Raw genomic sequence first — 24,880 nt, 5'->3', positions numbered from 1 at the left:
ACATCGCTTCATGTTAAAAACTCTCAATAAACTAGGTATTGAGGGAACATACCTCAAAATAGTAAGAACCATCTATAACGAACCCACAGTCAACATTATACTGAATGGGCAAAAGCTGGAAGCATTCCCTTTGAAAACCAGCACAAAACAAGGATGCCCTCTCTCACCACTTTTATTTAACATAGTATTGGAAGTCCTAGCCACAGCAATCAGGCAAGAGAAAGAAATACAGGGAATCCAAATAGGAAGAGAGGAAGTCAGATTATCTCTGTTTGCAGATGACATGATTCTATATCTAGAAAACCCTATAATTCTGTCTCAAAATCTCCTTCAGCTGATAACTTCAGCAAAGTTTCGGGATGCAAAGTAAACATACAAAAATCACTAGCATTCCTATACACCACCAGGAGCCAAGCCAAGAGCCAAATCAGGAACACAATCCCATTCAAAATTGCCACAGAAAGAACAAAGTATCTAGGAATACGGCTAACCAGGGAGGTGAAAGATTTCTACAGTGAGAATTACAAGACACTGCTCAAAGAAATCAGAGAATACACAAACAAATGGAAAAATATCCTTCACATGTTTATGGATAGGAAGAATCCATATATCATTAAAATGACCATGCTGCCCAAAGCAATTTATAGATTCAATGCTATTCCTATCAAACTACCAGTGACAGTCTTCACAGAACTAGAAAAAACTATTTTAAAATTCATATGGAACCACAAAAGAGCCCAAATAGCCAAGGCAGTCCTAAGGAAAAGGAAGAAAGCTGGAAGAATCACATTATCCACCTTCAAACTATACTACAGGGCTACAGTAACCAAAACAGCATAGTATTGGTACAAAAACAGGCACATAGTGCAATGGAACGGAATAGAAAGTCCCCAAACAAGACCACTCACCTATGACCGCCTGATCTTTGACAAAACTGATAAAAACAAGCAATGGGGAAAAGACTCCCTATACAATAAGTGGTGCTGGGATTACTGGCTAGCGATATGCAGAAGATTGAAGTTGGATCTCTTCCTTAAGCCATATACAAAAATCAACTCAAGATTAATTAAAGACTTAAATGTAAAACTAAAAACTGTAAAAAACCTGGAAGACAATCGAGGCAATACCATCCTGGAAACAGGAACAGCCAAAGATATCATGACGAAGACACCAAAAGCAATCACGACAAAAGCAAAATTTGACAAATGGGATCCAATTAAACTTAAGAGGTTCTGCACAGCAAAATAAACTGTGAACAGAGTAAACAACCTACAGAATGGGAGAAAATGTTTGCAAACTATACATCTGTAAGAACTTAAGCAAATTTACAGGAGAAAAAAGAGAAAAACAAACAATCCCATTTAAAAGTGGGCAAAGGACGTCAACAGACTTTTCCGAAGAAGGCATACGTGCAGCCAATAAGCATATGTTATAAAAGCTCAATATCACTGGTCATTACAGAAATGCAAATCAAAACTACAATGAGACACCATCTCACACAGTCAGAATGGCTATAATAAAGAAGTCAGAAAATAACAGATGCTGGTGTGGTTGTGGAGGAAAGCGAACACTTATACACTGTTGGAGGGAATGCAAGTTAGTTCAAACATTGCAGAAAGCAGTATGATGAGTCCTCAGAGAGCTAAAGCAGAACTACCATTCCACCCAGCAATCCCAGTACTGGGGATATACTCAGAGGAATATAAATCATTCTACCATAAAGATACATGCACATGTATATTCATTGCAGCTCTATTGACAATAGCAAAGACATGAAATCAACCTAAATGCCCATTAATGACAGACTAAATAAAGAAAATGGGATACATATACACCATGGAATACTATGCAGCCATAAAAAAGAACAAGATAATGTCTTCTGTGGGAATATGGATGGAGCTGGAGGCCATTATCCTTAGCAAACTAACACAGGAAAAGAAAACCAAATACTGTATGTTTTCGCTTATAAGTAGGAGCTAAATGATGAGAACTCATGAACTATAAGAAGGGAACAATAGACAATGGGGTCTGTTGAGGGCGGAGGTTGGGAAGAGGGAAAAGAGCAGAAAAAGTAACTATTAGGTACTAGATTTAGTATGTGGATGATGAAATAATCTGTACAACTAACCCCCATGACACCAGTACCTATATCACAAACTTTTACATGTATCCACTAAACTAAAAGTTAAAAAAAAGGATTCTAAATTAGAATAAGTATTTTACTTACATAGTAGATACTCTTCCTTCTGCTACATTAAAAATATTTACACTTTGAAACAGCAGGAGGAGTATGAAAACATTTCTACAAAACATCTAAAAATTATCAGTTTATCTTTTGTCTTTTCTTTTCTTTTTTTCTTTTTTTTTGAGACACAGTCTCTGTCACCCAGGCTGGAGTGCAGCGGCGTGATCTCAGCTCACTACAACCTTCCCTCCAAGGTTCGAGCTGTTTTCCTGCCTCAGTCTCCTGAGTAGCTGGGACTACAGGCCTGTGCCACCATGCCCTGATAATTTTTTTTTGTATTTTTAGCAAAGACGGGTTTTCACCATGTTGGTCAGGCTGGTCTTGAACTCCAGACCTCCCAAAGTGCTGGGATTACAGGCGTGAGCCACCGTGCTCAGCCCAGTTTATCTTTCTAGCCATGTATTTCTCTAAACTCACAGAGATATCTGGAATTCAACTAACTAAATGTATAAGTAGTGTGCTTGTATTTTTCTGTATTGCCTATTTTCATATTGGGCAAATGTTCTTTTTACACAGTAAATAAAAGGCAAAATGCTTTCCTAAAAATAGTCTAATTTCTTAAGCATATTAATCACATAAAGCCTATGTCTGAAAAGTCTAATATTTACATCTCCTATTGGTCTATTTCTATTTTCTGTTTTACTATCTTGGCTTTTTCGGTCATTGAATCCTGTCAGCTAGTATATTGGGTAATTTTATTTAATTAATTTATTTATTTTACAAAATTTCCATTTTTATTTTAGATTCAGGGAGTGCATGTGCCGGTTTGTTGCAAGGGTATGCTGCATGATGCTGAGGTTTGGGCTTCTATTGATCCCATCGCCCAGACAGTGAACATACTGTATTGGGTAAGTTTAGATGAGGCTGCTTTCCAGCTAAGAGCTCAAGCCAGGTCACTAAGAACCTTGCAAATCACTTAAAATAATTTGGACCTAATTGTCACAGCAATGAAAAGACATTGAAGCGCTTTAAGTGGGGAGATATTTTCATATTTACACTTTAGAACAGTGACTCTAGCTTCAGTGTGAGGGAATAAATTAGAAAGTAACAAGATGGGAGACAGAGACTGATGGGTGAGGTTTGCAGGAATTCAGTAAGAGAGGATGATAATGAAGGTCAGGATTTATGCTAATGGAGAGAGATATTTATGAGACAGAATCCATAGGATGACTCCTATGTTCCTGTTTTTGAAAACTGAGTGGAGAGAAAATGGTGCTATTTACTAAACTAGATAAAATTGGGGTGGTTCGAATTCAGGAGAAAGAAAAAGAGTTCATTATGGACTTGTGGAATTTGACATGTTTGTGAGATGTGCTAGTGCAGGTGGTTTAGACACTCACTGGATAGATCTAAAGATGTGGGAGTCGCCAGCACATAGTTGAGTGCAGTGTGATGCATGGACGTAGATGGAAGTGCACAGGGAGAATATGTAGGGTGGGGACAAGCATCCTGGGCAGAAGCCATTGAAATACAAACAGCCAAGAGGCCGGTAGACTTCTCTTTAGAAGCCTGAAATGGAGACTGAGATAGATTAACCATAGAAGCCTGAAATCTAGGAAAGAATGACGTCACAAAGCCCAGGGTAGAGATTGTTGTGAAGGGAACATGGTCACCAGAATTAAAATGCCACAAAAAAAGCACTGAAAAAAAGTAATTGTTGACCTTGCTGAGGAGAATTTCAATGGAGTAGCTGTGGGAGAAAGCTCATTACAGTAAGTTGAGGAGAGGATGGGGGTGAGGGGATAGACAGTGAACATAGGTAGTTCAGGAAAAAAAAAAAAAGTGGCTCTCATGAAAAGGAGAAAGATTGACAGAAGGTATGTGACATTAGAAAAGGTTTATGTTTTTAAGATAAAGAAGATTTGACTGTGATGAAATGCCAATAAGAAAAATAGGCTGAGGGCGGTGCCTCATGTCTGTAATCCCAGCATTTTGGGAAGCAGAGGCGGGTGGATGACCTAAGGTCAGGATTTCGAGACCAGCCTGACCAACATGGCAAAACCCCGTCTCTACTAAAAATACAAAAATTAGCCAGGTGTGGTGGCAGGCGCCTGTAGTCCCAGCTACTCTGGAGGGTGAGGCAGGAAAACTGCTTGAGCCCACGAGGCAGAGGTTTCAATGAGCCGTGATCATGCCATGGCACTCCAGCCTGGGCGACAGAGAGAGATTCTGTCTCAAAAAAGAAAAAAAAGAAAAACAACCAGAGTGGGAGAGGTTGATAATACAAGAGAGAATAGATCTAATAAATAGAGATTTATCCAAGAAAACTGGAGGAAATGAGATCCAGAGCTCGGGGGCAACATCCACACTGGGCTCTTCGAGGTAAAGGAGATTTAAAAAAATATTATTCTACAAAAAGGAAAAAAGAGATAATGTGTTGGGGGTACAGACCAGAGGCTAGTTTTAGGCAAGACAGTGAGAGAGTGGCTTCTATTTTCCATGTGAATTAGAGAGGCTTGCACATCTGCTACAGGGAGCTCAAGAAACAATGGACTTTTAAGAAATATGGTAGAACTGCCATAAAGCATGAAAGATACAGCTGACATCAAATACCATAAAGTTCTAAAGTTGTCCCATTCTGCAGGGTGATATTTACTTTTCTTAGCAGTTCCCAGAAAATTGGAGCAAGTGTGGAGGACGGGGGCAGTTAGATTCATCATGAAAAAAGATTTTGTTTTTTGGATCCCTTTGCAAACAACAGAACAAGGACATGGAGAATGCTGGCAAGCATGATGGACAACAAAGAAAGAAGTGAAGATGAAAGGGAATGAATAGGTAGGAGGAATGAAGAAAATCTGAGATAAAGATTCCAGTTCACTGCCCTGGACCCGTAGTTGAGAACAACAAATTTTCTAGTTTGGGTGATTGGTACTATAATTATTTTTAAATTATACGTAAGTGACTAGTTTCCTTGGGACGGTCTTTGTTTATGCCTTTTTTGTTATCATGATTAGTAAGCCATCCCCTTTGACTCTTAAAAGTGTTCGGTTTGACTAACACATTTTATTGTCTTGATATATATAAAGAGAGATGACACGAACTAGGCTTGGTCAAAGGAAAATAATGAGCTCAATTCTGGAAATGTTAAGTTCATGAAGCTATGGGAAATTCAGATTGAAAGGTCAAGTAAACTGAACACACATACAGACACAACTAAATTTATCCATAAAACATAAATTCAGACAGTACTGAATAAATTATAATTTAGTGATTGACTCAAGAATGATATACTAATTTGCAGACAGACTCAGAAAATATTTGCATTACATACTTGAAGTTACTTTCTCTGTATTAAATTATACAGCAATTTAGGTAAAGTGAAAATATTAATCATGTAAGGATGAGGAATCATGTTAACATTGACCAAATGGTCAAGCTGGACTTTTACATTGGGTAATACCTCAAAGTGTCACAAGGTGGCAGCACAAGCACAATATAACATGTAATTAACAAGGGTCAAGATCCTTTCAGGTATTCTGCAGTTAGAATTTATACCTGTTGTATATTATATATATATTTTTCTGAATGTATGGTCCTTAATTTAAAAATGATTATTTTGTTTTATCGTTATTGCTGACTTGAAAATGGAGCACATAAAAAGTTTAATTTTCTAATATGTACATTATTTTAAAATATTTTAGCTAGAATAAAAAACATGATCATGAATATACATTGATGGCATTCTCAGGATAATTATTAGCACATAGTGTATATAATGTCATAGTTATAAATGCTCTGTAAGTTTGCATCTTGATCAGTATATTTTAGGTCAAAAATTTTATTTAGATCATCTTTTTAATATATTTATCTCGCTAGTAAAATCTGTGACTTTTTTCATTGACCTGTAGAAGGAGAGTGTTCAGAAATTTCATGAAAAAATTTTTATTTGGCATATTCTAGTTACAGTAACTTTAAGTAGGGGATAGGGTTGTCAGGTTTAGTTTAAAAAAATACAGAATATCCAGTTAAAATTGAACTTTAGAAAAACAAGAATTTTTTTGGTATAAATATGTCCCATAAAATATTGGGGGAATACTTAAAGTTATTCAATGATTGAATTTTTTTTTTTTTTTTTTTTTTTTTGTATTTTATCAAGCAGTCCTATAAGGGGAGGGAGGAGAACCTGGACAAAAAAAAAAAAAAAAAAAAAAAAAAAAAAAAAAAAGGAAGTTGCTGAGAAGTCCAGAGAAACCCAGGATTATGGACTACAAATCTGACCTAAGGTTTAGAAGCCTTCAGAATCAAGGAACTAGAAAACGAATTATAAATAGACTTGAATTAGTCTGCATTCTGTGGCAAACTCATTTATATGGTAAGCTAAACAACATGGGCTATGGTTAATCAAGTACTCTGGTGAATTACCATCTACACCACACATTGATTACTGATTTTTAAACAACAAAATGCAGCAACATATATTTAAAGTTAGTTCGGTATTGGACAAAATGTAATAAACAACTATAATCTAGACATTTTGGGGTCTTACTCAGGGTTATCATTATGAAAATCTGTCATTAGAGCATCAAGGTGCGGAAATACCATTTTAATTTTCTTTAATTCAACAAACATGTCTGGCACCTTCTATATGCAGAGGACTGACTAGGACTGTGAGATGTAAGGATTAATAAACATTGCTGTTATCCAACTGAGTGGATATTTATAGTTAATAAAATAAAAAGTTAAATTCATGCATAAATCATGTCAAAACTCATTCTTACTAATTCTTCCCTGGGTTTCAGTTCTTGGTTAACTGCTTCTCCCTTAGTATATCCCCGGGATGATCGATCCCTTCTCTCTTTCAGATGATTTTCAACTACCATTTTAATGCCAGAGTCTTCCAAATCTCCATTTCCAGCCATGACTTCTCCCATGTACTTAAGAAATGTGCATTCAACTCCTATGAGTTTTTGGCTGTCCTGTTGGCACTTCTTCCTAAATTAGACTAATCATTTTCTCCCAGAAACTTCTATTCTTCCTATATTCCTAATCTTAGTCAATTGCATCCCTCCTCAGGTAATCATCCATCCTTAAAACAGTCACACTATCTCAGACTTCTCGTCCACATCCAGTCAATGCATCCCATTCAGTCATGCCTACGCTGTTTTGATGACCTCTAAATGGGTTTTCCACCTCCAGTCTTGCTTTCCTTAGAGATTTACTGAGATTAACAATTAATTTTATTTACATGATTAATTTTATACTGTAGTGATTATCATTTACATCTTAAAAGAGTTTATAAATTTAACAACATTGCTGGGTAAGAAGAGACATAAGGAAACAAAAACAGAGCTGGGGAACGGTTTGGGTTTAGAGGTATTCAGACATCTGAAATACAGGCACTTGGGATAGAAAGTCAGGACACCCCCGAAGCCCCATGTTCTGCACTGTGCTGGACACCAACAGCGGCAACAGGATGTCAGGCATTCGTATCTCCAAGCCAGCTGAATAATGCAGGCTAATGACCCCTCTCCTCTAGGCTACTGGAAAGACAGGAAAGGAAATCACCTCTCTAAATCAGGGTCATCAGTCCTAGAAATTTAATAAGCTGTGAGCACATCTTTATGTTGTAAGACCAGAACAATAGCTTACAAGAGCACCAAACGATGGTAGCATAATCTAGTGGGGTATAATAAAAAAGCTACATAAATTAATGAAATACTTAATAAAATATGGCTATGATTATGCTAATTAAACATAAACTGAGAAGATATTTAAACAAATGACTCTGATTCATGTCACTTTTATAAAGCCAAAGCAGATTTTCACTGTTTTCTTTTTTTCATAGTTTTCCAGAAGCTATGATCAGCATCAACACTGAAATGTCTCTGAAACCAATTTTACTGTACTTACATACCTGAGCAAATATTTTTAAAAGATGTTGGCTTTGACCCGTATTTTCAACATGATGGCTGATTCCTGTGCTTCTCCTATGCATATTCCTTTTCCATCTCCACGACTTTGAGGAATTCTTGGACCAAGTATGTGGATTCTCACTGCTCCCTCCCACTAAACCTGGATATTTGGGGTGGCATAAGGGCTCGAAACCGTAGAACTTAAGAAGCTATGGATGCGCTACCTGTCCAGGGGCCACAGTTGAAGCACTGTCATGAAGGGCTGAGGGGATCTAGAGCAGAGGTTAAGGCAAAGTGAACAGGAATGTTAAAACAGGATGGATGCTGTATGCCCCTTGGGGCAAAGGGAAGAGAGATCTGTCTGGCTAAAGCGCTAGGGGAGGTGGAAGAACAGGTTGATCAGGCTCAGCTGAAAGGAGCCAGTAGTTAACATGGTCCTTCACATTTCTGGAAGGAAACAGGCCTTGAGGGAATCCATCTGTTCTCACACAGGGAGTGGGGATAACTGAGAGACTGAAGACCTTGGGGGATTGAATGAGGCTTAATTACACCCTTTGGTGTAAGGATGGGAAGGCTCCCAGATGTTTTAAATTCTTTTTACAGAAAACAAAACATTTACTTTAAAGAAATAAAGGACTTAAATTGTAAATGCATGAGTGAAACTCATTCACACTTAAGTGTAATGCATGAGTGAACCTCATTCACAATTAAATGTAGTCAAGAAATCAATAAACCAGATAACTATCAGATCCTCTGGGATGCAGGGGTAGAGGGCAGGAGTCTCGGTTTATGAGATAGAGGGGTTAGAAGGCTTGGGTAAATGCAAAGAAAGGGAGCCAGGAAATTAGGAAGGCAAGTTTCACCTACTTGGCAAATTTTACTAGTGATTCATGATGTGTATCCATCTGTCTCCTCCACTGGTTTGTGAACTCCTTGAGCCAATTACTATGCAACACCTAGCGTGGTGCCTGCCTGGTGCAAACGGTGAGCACTAAATCATTCTTGCTTAATCTGAACTTTAGTTTCATACTGGTGGACAACAATTCTGTGCAAATGCATTTTTGTGTTTCCTGTCCATCCAAGCAGACATATTATTGGAACCCTAGTCCTCCTGGGGTTTTGGAGTGTCAGAACTGCCTTTCCAGGCCCATCTGTGTCCACGCAGCCAAGAAACAAAGCTGTTATCCACTCAGCTCAGCATTTGCACACAAGTGAAAATAATTTTTAAAAATGCATGCTCAAAATTTTCTTAATACCAAAACTATGAGGCCAGAACTTTTTGGTTATTTTTGTTACTCAAAGTACACTTCAGGACCTTGTAACATTTCGGGTTTATGACATCAGTTTTGACTTTCTGATTATTTTAGAATGGATTTTCATAGTGTAAAGTGAGGGGGATCGCATGGGACTAGCACAGTTCCTGGTAAATAGCCAGTGCTCAATACATTTTTGTTGAATAAACAAATGAATAAATGAATGATCAAATGAGGTGATCCTCCAAATTCAAAATAACAGAGCGAAAATGAGAAAAAAATTCACAGAGTATGAATGAAGACAAAACCAAGGAATATCCATAAGACTTTGTGAAAGGCTTAGGGAAATCTAGACTTAGCATAAACATAATTTGAATATTATTTAATTTAATTGGATATTATAGTAATTGGAATTTAGTAACCAATAGAGTAAATTGTGTTCTTTTTGGATGTTAGATTGGGCAGAAGGGAAAATTTCTGTTGTCTTGAACAGATTGAGAACCAGCCCTTTAACTTTAGTAAGTTTTCCAAGTCATTTTTACTCTGAATTTTTCTTTTTGTTTTGTAAATAGTCTCCTGGTCTTGTAGCAATACCCTGATCTCAGATATCACCCCTGTTAAGCCGTAAAACAATCAGTGGAGTCTCAAAATAGTCAGCAACATTTGATACTTAAATTCTGGCTATCTCTGAGACACATAGCTAAAAACTCTTAATAACAGCTATCTCCTTCCATGTCTCTATCAGTGGGAGAAGTTATTACGTGGAGCAAAGGCAATATAACTATAAGCATCAGACCATTTCAGAGAGCTTGGCTGGTTTTCTCTTGTAGAGTTTGTTCTTGTCTAGTATCCTTAAGTCATCCGAAATCATTAAAACTTCTTGTAACATGGCAGAAAACTTTAAAAGAAGGCTGGGGATGGTAGCTCATGCCTGTAATCCCAGTACTTTGGGAGGCCGAGGCGGGTGGATCACCTGAGGTCAGGAGTTCGAGACCAACCTGGCCAACATGGTGAAACCCTGTCTCTACTAAAAATACAAAAATTAGCCGGGCATGGTGACACATGCTTGTAGTCCCAGCTACTCGAGAGGCTGAGGCAGGGGAATCGCTTGAACCTGGGGAGTGGTGGTTGCAGTGAGCTGAGATCACGCCATTGTACTCCAGCCTGGGTGACAGAGCAAGACTCCATCTCAAGGAAAAAAAACCAAAAACTAGAAAAGTTATGATTAAACTTCTACTTTAAGGACCTCTGACTTTTAGGCAGTCTCTCACTAGCTCTCTCACTAGAATGAGTATGCAATTCATTCTAAATCACAAGGATGATCCAATGAAATTATTAACAGAATGTGTTTTTTTCCTGGTAGATAATGATCTATTGGAAATAAAGATTAAGATAATCTGCTTTATTTTATATAATTGATGATGCTAATTCCAAACAGTACCTCCAATCAACACAGGTTATAATTTTGTGATATTAATGAAAAACAACTTAATGAGCGGGTCTCCTTCTTTCACTGTGTAGGTTTCCCTGCCATACAAAAACCAAACTCTTCCAAAGAGGAAACTTCCATTCCACAACAGCAGGCCTAACTCTATTTTTGGATTACACCTACAAAGCTCCCCAAGTAACAAATTCATCATTTTTTTCTACTGAGGCATTTTACCTTCCTATATGAATTTCACAACTTGTATTGATTAATGATGATTGTCCTGATCACTGTTGCAATTGTCACATAACTTGCAAAGAGCCAGTTGGAGTAATAATTCGTATATCTTTTAAAGAAAAGGTTTTTAAAGCTCTCAGTGCAATACTCAAATGGACTAATCTTCTATGGTATCTTAATGCTTCCCTCAAGTGGTGGTTTTCCATGTAATTGTTTTTGTCTAGAATTTTTTTTCTATTAGATCAACTTCATGGAAGCCAGGTTCCTGCTTCAAAACTCCAAGTGAACAAGTATAGATGAAATTGTTTTACATGCTAATTATTAGTGTTTGAGAGCAATATTTTATAAAATAGACCTCATTACTCAAAAACAACTTGTACTACTATCCTTTCCAATTTAATAAAAAAAATCAAAGAATATGAAACAAAATGTGCAGCTCTGTGGTAACCTTTTAAGCTAGTAGTTATTTTCCCAACTAAATTCAGTAACATTAAACCTTACAGAAATTTATTTCTATTTCAGGAACAGTGATTTAAGATGGTCAAACTCTTTCCACCAGTCCTTGAACAATTCCATGACCTGTCTGTCTAAAACAAATCCTATATTAGAAGTGAGTTGCAGTTATTAAGCTATATCCTTGTGGAGGCAGAAAGTTAATGGTAAAGTATCCAATAAAGAGTAAAGTGATCTTAAATACAACCACTAGGGATTTCATAAACTGTTTAGTTGTACCTTAATTTTTAACTTATATAAACATCACTTGCTTTATTTTCTACCCTGAGCACCTATCCCAATGTCTGGCGTGTAGTTAATGTTCAACAAACGTCAACCGAGGGAGTCAGAGTATTTTAAGAAGCCGGTGAGAAAGCCTTCTTTGACTTATCCACTAGGTGGCACACAGGGACCATGCTTCACACAGTTAACCACCACAGACCCTCCCATTCACAGTGTAAATAAAGAGATGCATTATTAATTTATACCACCTCGTCCTCTCTACTCCTAATAATTGTTTAACCAGCTGTTTCCTCTAATCCTCCTTAAACACTATTGATTAAAATCCTAAGTATATTCAGGTTTCCATCCTTTCCTACTTCTTCCAACAGCATTTTGTTACCTTTAAATGACAGGCTAAGTACACTTAAATGACATAGACTAAGTACTATGGTTACTAATCATGGCTGCAGGATGTCAGAAAATTAATTTGAAGCACTATCAAAATTATTTTCAAATTTGCCTGGTATTTCGTCAGAATTTTAACTGGTGAGAGATCATTATCTTAAAAATGCAATCTGAAAAATAAAATGTGCATGGGGCAAAAAGAAATGAAAAAGAAAACTAGTATTTTCTAAGGAAGGGAGTCATTTTCTGAATATAACTTTTGTTCATCTTTACAAAGATGAAGTGCATTGCTATCTTAAGATTCAAAGGACTTCTTCAACTGTTCAGAAAATACCAATATTCCACACCTAAGATGCTAAAAGGCAGGATTGTTTAGTAGACCATTTACTCATAAAGTATCTTTCTGCGTACTCTGAATGTATTTATCCTGGATGTGTTACTTGCTCCCAAAGGAAGGAAAAGGAAGTGAAACCACTAGGGATATAATGAATTGATTCTTCTCTGTGAAAGTCTCTTCAGTACTTCTAAATTACAGTGTCAGTCATTCCTCTGAGAGACAGGGCCTTGCTGAAAATAAATGGCTCATTTTATAAATAAGTACATAATGTTTCCCCACCTTCTTGTTTCTCATAGAAAGCCCAGGCCCATCAGGCATTCCTGTCGAGAATACTGGCCTCTGGGTACATTCCTCCTGTAGACCAGTGGTCTGTTGAGGTTGTTGGTTATCTCTTGTTCATTTAATTAGCCTTAAGTAAAATTACTTCTTATCTAGTTCTGTTTTTAAGCTGTTTCCAATTTAGTGGAAGAGGTCATCAACAAAAATATAAATTCATTTCTTAGCTGAAACAATTAAATTTTTTAAAATGGGTGGTATAAAAGTGACTAAAGACTAAAGCTAATATCTGAAGAGTCCTTTGGTATACATTATATTTTACTGAATGGAAGGGAAACTTTCATTTTTGTAAGTAAATGGAATTTGTTAACTGATATAAGAATTATGAATCATATCACATTAAAAATTCTCCAAAGATAACTACTATGATATATTTTTGATAGAACAATATTCCCATTCCATTAAAATACTGAAATGACTGAAATGTGTGTAAAATCTCTGCAAATTTAGTACACAGAAATAATCACATAGAAATAGTTACCAGAAACTACAATTGTAATGAATAAATAGTACATTCATTTAGAAATCAATTCACAGCCTTAATTTCTTAAGAACTATTAGCTTCCAAGAAGCCAGCCAGTATGTTTGATTTTATGACATCACACTGGAACATGTACAGGAACACTTTCCACCCTAAAAATTCCCAAATGTACTGGCCACTGTGTGTATTTTTCCAGTGATAAATGAAAATAAAGCAACTTATTCTCAAATTAATAAGCCATCTTATTTTGAACACAACAGTCACATTCAATGGAAGAAAACTACTTAATCAAAGCCCAAACAAGTTAAGGTTTGTTTTTGGTGGGGAACAGTCTCAACATACAAATAATTTCTTTAAGCAACTTTTAACAGTAATCTTAACTATGACTATAAATTCTCTTCAGTGCATTCAAATTATCCATCAACATCATTGTATATATGAAATGCATCATCATTCTATGATCTTAATTTCATAATTAGCTGGAGAAGGAAGCCTGGGCCAAAAATGGCAACATTTCTAAGATTATTAATCTAACAGGTATTACCTATGCCTAAAGTAACTTTCTTTTTCACATAACCCTATATATTCTCTGAAACAAAATTCATAAGCCTGGCTGGACATTCCCATTCCTCACCTTTCCCTTCAGCCTATACTATCCTTGTTTCATCTCAGGTGCTATAAAAATGGTTGTTGAGATACAGATAGAAAAGTCACCACTTGGAAACCATGACCCTACCAGATTTACAGTAGCACTAGCAGAAGCTAGGATACTAGAGTTAATTCTTTCTCCATTTTTAGACTGAGCCTGTTTATTGTAGTGAAATATTTTATCCGACAATATGAAACTTTTTTAAAAGTTGAGGTGCCATATTAAATTCAAATGAAAACTAAATTCAAAAGAAAAGAATAAAATTTGTTTAATGTATATATACATTGCATGTGTATTGCCCTCTGAAATCTTAAAGGCACAAAGGTATAACCAAAAGAGGGGGAAACAATTTGCAAGTTTTACCTTGTCCTGAAATCCAGGAGTTCGGATGCTCTCAAGTTCTGCTTAAGTTGGAAGCTGGAGATCAAGTGAAGCTAGCGCTCTTTCTCCTCACCTTAAGTTTGTCTCTGGGCGAGTGTGAGTGTGTGTGTGTGTGTGTGTGTGTGTGTGTGTGTGTGTGTGAGTGTGTGTGCAGAATGTCTCTTTGTGGCGCTGGATGGCAGAGGTCCTGATCCTGGGAAGAAGGAGGCACTTTCTCACCAAGAGCAGAAGAAAAGCAAAGCGTCACCAGGAAAGTTCTCCTCCCAAATCCCCTAATTACAGCCTAACGTGCACTTCATGCAAACTTCAGGGAGGAAGGGAGGGGCAGCTCTGTGCCCAGACCTTGTAAAGCAGCAGCCTCTTAGATGACTTTCCCCTCTGCTCAGATCCCGAGTATCCCGCTCTGGGGTTTAGGAAAGCCGGCCGCTACAGCCACACAAGCCCCCACCACACCACACCTCCCGAACCCGAACCCTCATCAGTCCTGGGTCTGTGCAGAAGGGATGGGACAAGGGGTCTGTGGAATGATCTGCGGGGCAGCGGTGTGAGCAGACTCCTCAGGACAGTCAGTTTGCGCTTTGTTTTATTAGCCTCTGCTTAAAAGAAAAATCCAAGGGTCGGAGAGGTCCTCTCTTTCCCGCCTTCCCCTCCCCAAAGGAGATCAAGGATAACAGACAATGATGATAGCGGCACATAAAGCTTCTTAAACTGGAGATGGCCTTCCACCCAAATCACCAGAAGCATATTTTCTGGTTTACTGGACTCAGTATTGGTGTTGAGTTTAAATTTCTCTTAACAAACAACTGCTATTGTATCCTTGGATGACAGAGCTCAAAGAACCTGGATTTATTTATAGAACGAGGAATGCGAGGGGGAGACGGGATGGGTGGGGTTGGGTTGTGGATCCATATCCAGGATTAGAACCAGATGGGCACAGGGCGCGCGCGCGCACACACACACACACACACCCCTGAAATAACCACTGGGGAAGATGCTGGGACACGCGGGAAAACGCCTCCTGAACAAATAGACATTTATTTATAACTTCTGGGAGAGTATATAGGTCCATTGATTCCCGCCTTGAGTAACCAAGGGTTTTGGAGAGGAAATGGCTTCATATTTCAATAACAGAGCCACCTTTGATGGAGTCTAGGAAGGGGAAAAAAGAAACACACCGCAGGAAGCAAACGGCTGTTGGAGCAGCCGGGAGGAGGGAGCGGGGCTGGCCCTGGGACTGAGGACAAGCAAACAAGCCCGAGGGGCCCGCGGCCAGGGTGGAGGCGAGACGCAGGCCGTCCCCGAGTTGCAGCGAGCAGGGCCCGGTGCCGTGGGGCGCTGGGGACGTGCGGGGATTCGCGGCCGTGCTCCCGGCTCCAACCTCCGGCCCCGGCGGGGCGGCGCGGGCGGGACTGCGGGCTTCTTAAGGCCGCCGCCGCCGCCGCTCGGGCTGTGGCGCGGGTGGGGGAGAGGGTTCCGTGGGCCGTAGGGACTGAGGGAGTCGTAAGTCGATGAGCTAGTGGGGCAGGAGGATGGGCGGGTCCAGGTCGTCCTGGAGGTGCAGGTGGGACGGGAGGACCTGAGGGGCAGCCAAGCTGCTGGGGAAGCCGCCGGGACAGGGGCTCTGGCCGACAGTGCAGGTGGCCGGTGTGCAGATGAGCCAGCGCGCGGGGTGCGGCCGCCGGGATGCCCGATCCGAGTCGCGCGGGTGGCGGCGAGCGGCGCTATTGTCTTAAAGATAAAGCCTAAGCCACGGGGACTGCCTCCTCCTGGACTCTGGAGAGAGGCGGGAGAGATTGCAGGGGAAAAAAGGCTTCTTCCCGCGTCTTCTGAGAGATTTCACCAGTTCTTGCCTCTGGGCTCCCCCTTGCCATTCTGTCTTTGGTAAATCAACACGTGCCTCTTGGAAAGGTTTCATTTCAAAGACAAACGGAACACTCACACACCCTCCCTAAATGAAGATAGTTATATTCAAAATGAATTCTTCATCAGGCGTTCAACACCTTTCTTGGAATTCCAAAACCTGGGTGAGGGCGCTTCTCTTATTTTTCTGTTTCCCCTCCCGCACAGGGAACAGGTTTTGCAGTTTTATGTCCCTAATCTAGTGGCTATTGAGGCAGCTGTTATACAGGCCTCTACATTAACTGCCAATAAAAATAAGATACATCTCGGCTTTTCAACTATGCAAAGGGTTTTTATGCTATTCATATTTCTTGTAAACGTTCAGGGTGGTGTGTATTTTAAAGAACATAAACGAATTAGACTTATAAACAAATATCCAATTTTTATATTAAGGCACCATAAAGGTGGTGAGGCTGGTGGTGTGTGGCTATGATATCATATAAAGACAGTTTAAATACCGATCTTGTTCCCTCAGCTTAACAACCTAATTTCTGGCGATTGCCTGGAGCGTAAATCAAATCAGCTGACTCATGGCTGGCACTTGTTCCCCTATTTTGTGATCTGCTCTATACACTTATTCCGGCACAACATTAAGAGAATTTAATGTATTCTCTTCTGAAATTGTTTGTTAACCACCCAAGACAATCTATTTTGCAACTTAGTCACACCATGGTGAGCTACACTAGATTTTTTTTCAATTTCAGGTATAGCCGCAACCATTGAGATAGACTTCCAGAAATAATGACAGGTACTTACCTCTGAGTCATCCTGTCCCTCCTGGTCCTCCCCTATTTCCAGCCTTCCCTTCCCCATTGCCTCCTTACTAGTCTTTGTTAAAGATCCCCAGTCTTTTTAATCACAAATATTTAACCTATCAATAGTGTGTATTTGAAGTGTTATTCAGGCTTAATTTAATTGACGTTATATACATTTTTCCATTCGTTTTGGGGTTCACATGGTTTTCTAGTTATTTAAATTTACATTGGAATTAGCTTTAAGAGTCTTTTAAAAAGATTTTTATGTTCAGTTAATTAATGTTCAGCCAAATTGTGCTTTATGGAGGCATACATTACTTTGATTAGCCCTTATAGTTTTTTCATCAGGGCACAGGCATTATAATAAGCCATGGTAAGAAATCAAATCAAGTAAATGCAGGAATAAATACAACTCTATTTTCATGACTAAATATTTTACAAAGCCATAAATTGTAAAAATAATTTTCGAAGACCAAAATATCTTCTCAAAGAAAACCATATCAAAAAAGTATTCTGTATTTGAAGATTTCCTGTATTTATTAACATTAGTAAGTCATGTAGAAATCCAAATCTTTCCTTTGTTAAATCAAGGTTAGCCTAAAGCTGTCTTCTTACATATTTTAAGTTTGGCCTAAAAGTTTCTCTGTACATTGTGAACTATAACCTGAATGGAATTGTAAACAGACTGTAGCCTGCTCTTGTGCCAACACTGAGCTTTGGCCAATCACATGTGGCCAACTGTTCAAACCCTGTTCAAATAAGGCAAAGGTGGAGCTATAACCAGTCCGGGGGTTTCTGTACCTCACCTTCCTTTTTCTGCCCATAAACCTTCTACCACGTGGCTGTGCTGGAGTCTCTGAGCCTGCTCTGCCTCTGGAGACTGTTGGAATTGTTCTTTGCTTAATCAAACTCTTTTAAATTTAGTTTTGCTAAAGTTTTTTTTTTTTTCCCCTAACACATAGCATATTGAGGTTTGTTTTGTTTTATTTGCTTTTTTAATTTGGAGAAGGCAAATAAGCCATTTTTTTTAAGTTTCAAGAAAAACCAAACTTTTTTTGATTTTTCAATAATATATTTTGAACTATTTCTCATTCTTATTAAATAATCTTATGTTAAACAATATTATTTCAAAATATGCTGATGTATTTATATTATATAAAATTATATATCAAAATATGCTATATATAATATATATAGCATATTTTGAAATGATGTTTAACGTAATACAACAGTATTTTATAAGAGTGAAAAACAGGTTAAAAAATGGTGTTATAAAATGTAACTTTGCATTCTTTTGCTAATTGTAACACAATTTGAGTAATTAGGTTGAACCAGATAAAATGGAATATTCAACCTTTTTTGACCTACCAAAAAGCAATTTCAGCTGGTTTCACCTTATACAAATTTGAATATGTGTGTAGCATAAGTGTAGCAGGAACATTTTCAACATTTAAAAAAATATTGATCTGCAATATCATGAATGTTTAATATGTAATAAATTCCCAAGCAGAATAGTATCCCTGCTGGCATATTACACTTGTAACAAAATATACATTTATATTCAAAAGGAGATTATCTAAATTCATCTCCTCTTCAAACTCCAAAAGAGGCTGCTGTTATCCACTAAATTCCAGAGAATTGCTTCCCTCTGAGCACTTGTTTCCTGGAATTTTTGCCTCAGGCTAACATTATACCTGATTGAACATCTGCTAGGATAAAGGTTCAGCTTTGTGCACTTTGGAGGTACTGGGGGGAGGAAAGCCATTTGACCTTTCCTGTCTGAGGGCTCAGAACTTCATTAAAGCACCTCCTGGGATTGTGGGCATAGCCATGAGAAAGACATCATTTGTAATTAAGTCCTTCCCACTGGCTATATTCCTGTTGAACTCGATGATTAAAATACAAATTCAATATTCTAAATGGTCACAAAGCATTTGATAAAAGGTTATTTTGCTTTTAATGCAATGAGGGGGAGGGATGACTTTCCAAGAGCCCACTCTTTGTGCTCACTCTCAGAAAGTGTCCAGCAGACAGACTCTTCAAAAGGGCATGCTAAATAATTAGGCAATAAATTGTTCAAATGTTAAGAGCAGAGCTGTTCCAGAAGCTACTGAGGCCAAATGAGTCCATCATACCAAGTGATAAATATCCTTGGCTCCTAAGAAGTAAGCGCCTGCTTGTCCCTATGTTTGTCTATTGAATTGGTTCTGGGTTCACAGCATCATCCATTATCTTTCTTGTAATTTATTGTTCTCTCAGTGTGTTTCTTTTGTCCAGAACATCCAAACTCTTCCTTCATTTCTTCAATGAATTGATAAGCATTTCATTATTGTCCTGATTTTACTAATTTTGCAATAGGACCCCGATTCAGTCCCATCTCCTTTGTCAGCTTTTTGTTTCTGTTTGTAGCTACAATGAATTTTAAAACATAACTTTGTAATACTTTATTTCTTTTAAAATATCTGACATAATGACAAAATATTAACATTTTTCAAATCTGAGGATTGAAAACATTGGTCTCAGTTTTTTTTTTCTATTTTCTGTTTGAATTACAACTGAAAAAATATATAAATAAAAAAGATATAGGAAAAAATAAGTAAGGGTCACCAGAATGTCAGCTCCATAGGGCAGATATCTTTCGTTGGTTTGGTTTTACTGGTCTATCACACACACTGAGGACGGTACCTGGCACTCAGTAGGTACTCCCATAGATATGATTTGAAGGTTTATGGCACTCATGTCACTATTTAGAAGTTGAGATGCAAGGTCATACAAGTAGGGAGTGAAAAAGCTGGGATCAAACCTAAAGTCTGGAATATTTTCCTTGTCCCATGTTGCCTAGAAAATCTAGATCCTTCAGTGTTTTGTTTTTTTTTTTGAGACGGAGTCTTGCTGTGTCACCAGGCAGCATGTGCAGATGTGCACATCTCGGCTCACCACAACCTCCACCTCCCGGGTGCAAGCGATTCTCCTGCCTCAGCCTCCCCAGTAGCTGGAACTACAGGTGCGTGCCACCACGCCCAGCTAATGTTTGTGTTTTTAGTAGAGACTGGGTTTCACCATATTTGCCAGATGGTCTTGATCTCTTGACCTCGTGATCTGCCCGCCTCGGCCTTCCAAAGTGCTGGGATTACAGGCATGATCCACCACAACCAGCAATTCTTTTGGTATTTTTAAAACACAGATCTATCCATGCTTCTCTGCGTCGTTGACAATGAAAACTTATATATACCAAATACTACGTAAATTCTTCCAAATCTCAGAAATGGTAGAGATTTGAAGGTAAAACTTCCTCTGTGTGTATGAACTTCTCAAGGGCCAAACTTTTAATACTTACCTCATTTCTTACTTTTTTTTAGTTCTTCTAAAAATAAAAACAAGACACATGTGCAGAATGTGCAGGTTTGTTACACAGGTATGCATATGCCAAGGTGGTTTGCTGCACCTATTGATCCATCCTCTAAGTTCCCTCCCCTCACCCTCATCTTCCACCCCACAACAGGCCCTGGTGTGTGTTGTTCCCCTTTCTGTGTCCATGTGTTTTCAATGTTCAATTCCCTACTTATCTAATTTCTAGTGCCCTGCATAGTTTAGTGCACAAAGTGAATTGTCCTCATTTTTGTGGCCATCTGTAGCAGAGTTTGAGTGATTTGGCAAATGATTAACCCTTCTCCTGTGTGCTTGCAGAATAATCCAATTCTACTTAACTTAAGAGTTTTTAAAGTGGTTCTAGGAACGTGAATCATCACTGGAGATGAATATCTTTCTTTCACAACATCAAATATTGGTTCCCTTATTGATGACAATCAATCCAAGTAAGTGATCCTTATATGCATTTCTGTCTGTTTGGGAGCAGATTGATAAGAAACCAAAAGCAATGGCAACAAAAGCCAAAATGGACAAATGGGATCTAATTAAACTAAAGAGCTTCTACACAGCAAAAGAAACTAACATCAGAGTAAACAGGCAACCTACAGAATGGGAAAAAATTTTTGCAATCTATCTATCTGACAAAGGGCTAATACCCAGAATCTACAAAGAACTGAAGCAAATTTACGAGAAAAAGCCCCATGAAAATGTGGGTGACGGATAGAACAGACACTTCTCTAAAGAAGACATTAATGGGGTCAACAAACATATGAAAAAAAGCTCATCATCACTGGTCATTAGAGAAATGCAAATCAAAATTGCAATGAGATACCATCTCATGCCAGTTAGTATGGCAATCATTAAAAAGTCAGGAAACAACAGATGCTGGCAAGGCTGTGGAGAAATAAGAACGCTTTTACACTGTTGGCTGGAGTGTAAATTAGTTCAACTGTTGTGGAAGATAGTATGGTGATTCCTCAAGGACCTAGAACCAGAAATATCATTTGACCCAGCAATCCCATTGCTGGGTATATACCCAAAGGATTATAAATCATTCTACTTTAAAGACACATGCACACATATGTTTATTGCAGCACTGTTCACAATAGCAAAGACTTGAAACCAACCCAAATGCCTATAAATGATAGACTGGATAAAGAAAATGTGGTCCATATACACCATGGAATACTATGCAGCCATAAAAAGGATGAGTTAAAGTCCTTTGCAGGGACATGGATGAAGCTGGAAACCATCATTCTCAGCAAACTAACACAGGAACAGAAAACCAAACACCGCATGTTCTCACGCATAAGTGGGAGTTGAACAATGAGAACACATGGACACAGGGAGGGAAGCATCACACACCGGGGCCTGTCAGGGGGTGGGGGTCTAGAGGAGGGATAGCTTTAGGAGAAATGCCTAATGTAGATGACGGATTGATGGGTGCAGCAAACCACCACGGTACGTGTATACCTATGTAACAAACCTGCACATTCCGCACATGTATCCCGGAACTTAAAGTATAATAATTAAAAAAAAAGAAAGAAAGAAAAAAAGAAACCCTTAACAAAATTGGGACTATTATGGGAAGATTTGGGGCAAAAGTCTACTCATTAGGGAGGGACTCCAAATTATTTTCGAAGACTTATTCCTGTTACTTTTGGTGTTTCATTCAATAAAATCCAGTGTTTCTTATTGACACACTCATACAGATTAATGCATAGGAGCAGCCAGAACAAAAAATGAGATATGCCAAAAAAGTGCTTAGGATAAACTGTAGTCACTGAATCTGAAGAGCTTTCTCAGTGGTGACTGTTCAGACTGGCACATTTTAAACTTCGATGAAATTTGAAATGTCTTAGGATCTAAATTTTAAAATTCATGCTGTCAATGGGGCAAATTATATTTGTGCTAGGAAGAATCCTGAGAATTTGGCAACCTCTTTGGCTCTTGCATTTTGAGGATTCAGAATTAGAAATGGCCCACTTTTAGTAAATGTTGGGCATAACTGTCTTCCTTTGGACAGTCTCCTTGTTCTTAGTGATGCCACAGTAATCTTCAACCTCTTGGTCTTGCTTAGTACTATTTCTATTTTAAGAAATATACAATTTAACTGAAGGAATTTCTAAAATTTACATAAACGTTTTTCCCTCATCACCATATGTATTCATTCCTGAAAACTCATGTAGTTTTTTTAAAAACACATTTACCTATCTTTCCCCATTCCTGCCCAAGTCTTTATCTTATCTTATCTTTATTTTATTTTATTTTATTTTATTTTTGAGAAGGAGTCTCACTCTGTCGCCCAGGCTGGAATGCAGTGGCGCAATCTCGGCTCACTGCAACCTCTGCCTCCTGGGTTCAAGCAATTCTCCTGCCTCACCCTGCTGAGTAGCTGGGATTACAGTCGTGCAACACCATGCCCAGCTAATTTTTGTATTTTTAGTAGAGACAGGGTTTCACCATGTTAGTCAGGCTGGTCTTGAACTCCTGCCTCAGCCTCCCAAAGTGCTGGGATTACAGGCGTGAGCCACCATGCCCAGCCTGAGTCTTTATCTTGACTCCTCCCTTGGTTGGATTGTGTCATAGAGTCAGTTACTGGCTGATTTAGAAGAGCTAATGGTGGCTTTGGTCTATGCATTTTTGTGTTTTGTGAAATGTCTTTCTGTGATTTCTGAACTAGTGTTTCATAAGTTATTTTACATTCAGCCATTGCTGGTTTATTGCTCTTCCTGATTACTTTCACCAGTGAGACCTTTGGATAGGAAAGAACTATTGTCTTTACAAGGATTAAGCACCTATAAGATTGCCATGAAACCCACTTCATGTTGCAGGAGATTCAACCTTTGAATAAGATCCAACCTTTGAATAAGATAGAGTATTAAATATTTGAATCTATATTAATTGTGCATTGCTTTCTAAAGGTTTTTTATTTTAAACATCTATTTTTTAGAGGATAAAAATTGTACTTATTTATAGTGTACAATATGATGTCCTCACATATGTCTACAATGTAGAAGGGCTAAATTGAGCCAATGAATACACAGGTTATCTCACAGAAGCATCCTTTTTCTGTGGTGAGAACACTTTAAATCCACTTGCTTATGTCATGCTGTCTTTGATTGTCCTAATATTAAGAAACTTCTTGGCTGGGCATGGTGGCTCAATCCTGTAATCCCACCACTTTGGGAGGCCAAGGTGGGTGGATCACAAAGTCAGGCATTCGAGAACAGCCTGACTAACATAGTGAAACCCCGTCTCTACTAGAAATAAAAATAAAAATAAATTAGCTGTGCGTGGTGGCAGGTGCCTGTAATCCCAGCTACTTGGGAGGCTGAGGCAGGAGAATCGCTTGAACCTGGGAGGCGGAGGTTGCAGTGAGCTGAGATGGCACCACTGCACTCCAGCCCAGGCAACAGTGTGAGACTCCGTCCCAAAAAAAAAAAAAAAAAAAAAAAAGAAACTTCTTTCTCCCTCTTCTCCCTCACAATTTCACATTACTATCTAGAACACCATTTGCTACTTTTATACTGTCTTGTATTTTTATTTGTATTTTCATGTATTTAGTTATTTTATTGGGTGCACCATAAACTCTCTGAGGGCAGATATTATATCTTTACATCTGCAGTTTGTAGCACACAGCCTTGTGGTTAAAAGCTGATCAAAAAATGTTTATTCCTATCTTTGAAGATGACAATGAGATTCTTTATATTCAGGAGAGAAAAGAAAAATAAATGAAGAAAGCTAGTTATTGAACAAACTAGTTCACAGTGTTTTGCATCTAACAGCCAAAGGCATAAATAATAAATCATCAGAAGTTGATTAATAATTTTACCATTGTTATTGATCACATAGAATTAAAAGAAATATAATACATATTTTTCTTCCATGCTTGGCTGATAAATATGATTGTATAAATGTTAATCAACAAAAGTAAAATGTTTATTCTTTTAAAAAGCTAGGTTAAGGTTAGCAACAAAATTGGGTTATTGTTTTAGGATTACAGTATCGGCCACTTGAATATTGACTTTTTTCACTTGTATTTATAAAGTTCTTCTAAATTTAAAGTAGTTCTAACTATCAGTAAATTTAGTCCTCATTGCATTTTCTTTTTGCTCCTTTTTCTTAAAACCTTCAGAGAAAAGTTTGTCAAGTCTAATTGGGCTAGAGTGATTTATATATAGATCTTCTTACGGTAAAATGGGTGAATTAGCTAATGCATCAAGGTTGGCATATGGCAAGACTGCTCAGAAAGCCTGAAGGATAGGGCTTTGATTATTTGGAAGTAATAGAAAATAGTCCAGAGTTGTTAAAAAGGCAGAAAGAAAGACAGAAATATGTGTATCAGAAGTCTGTGATGAAGAATTTTGAAAGGGAGACAGTAAAGTTCCAAGTTTATGAACAGTTCTACTAGAAGAAAATATTAACATAAATACTTAAAAGAACATACCTCTTAGTAAACTTTGAATTAAGTGGTTTGGCTATAAATATCTAGAAGGTTTTGACATTTCACATATAAGTCTATGCTAAACTTTATAGGT

The 24,880-nt window shown here is 38.1% G+C and overlaps 1 protein-coding gene and 1 long non-coding RNA gene across 4 annotated transcripts in view; one reads left to right on the top strand and one right to left on the bottom strand.

The window, feature by feature from the left end:
• Positions 1-14,882, bottom strand: part of HAPLN1 (hyaluronan and proteoglycan link protein 1) — an 83,910-nt gene extending 69,028 nt beyond the window's left edge. The window contains exon 1 of the mRNA XM_001147083.7: positions 14,299-14,882. The gene's annotated coding sequence lies outside the window, so the exon portion shown is untranslated. The remainder of the gene's footprint in view (positions 1-14,298) is intronic.
• On the top strand, positions 3,825-11,672 carry LOC104006390 (uncharacterized). 3 transcript variants are annotated; one of them, XR_008547929.2, is made up of 5 exons: positions 3,825-3,957; positions 4,854-5,020; positions 6,345-6,557; positions 8,031-8,223; positions 11,536-11,672. It is a non-coding gene; the product is annotated as an uncharacterized LOC104006390 (long non-coding RNA). The 3 variants fall into 3 exon arrangements; XR_008547928.2 differs by having other exon boundaries at positions 6,342-6,557; XR_001717601.3 differs by lacking the exon at positions 6,345-6,557.
• Positions 14,883-24,880: the final 9,998 nt, after the last annotated feature.

The sequence above is a fragment of the Pan troglodytes genome, chromosome 4 (assembly GCF_028858775.2).
Source record: "Pan troglodytes isolate AG18354 chromosome 4, NHGRI_mPanTro3-v2.0_pri, whole genome shotgun sequence".
In the NCBI taxonomy this organism is placed as follows: domain Eukaryota; kingdom Metazoa; phylum Chordata; class Mammalia; order Primates; family Hominidae; genus Pan; species Pan troglodytes.
The sequence above is the reverse complement of the archived record's forward strand: the minus strand, read 5'-3'. Positions and strand labels throughout refer to the sequence as shown.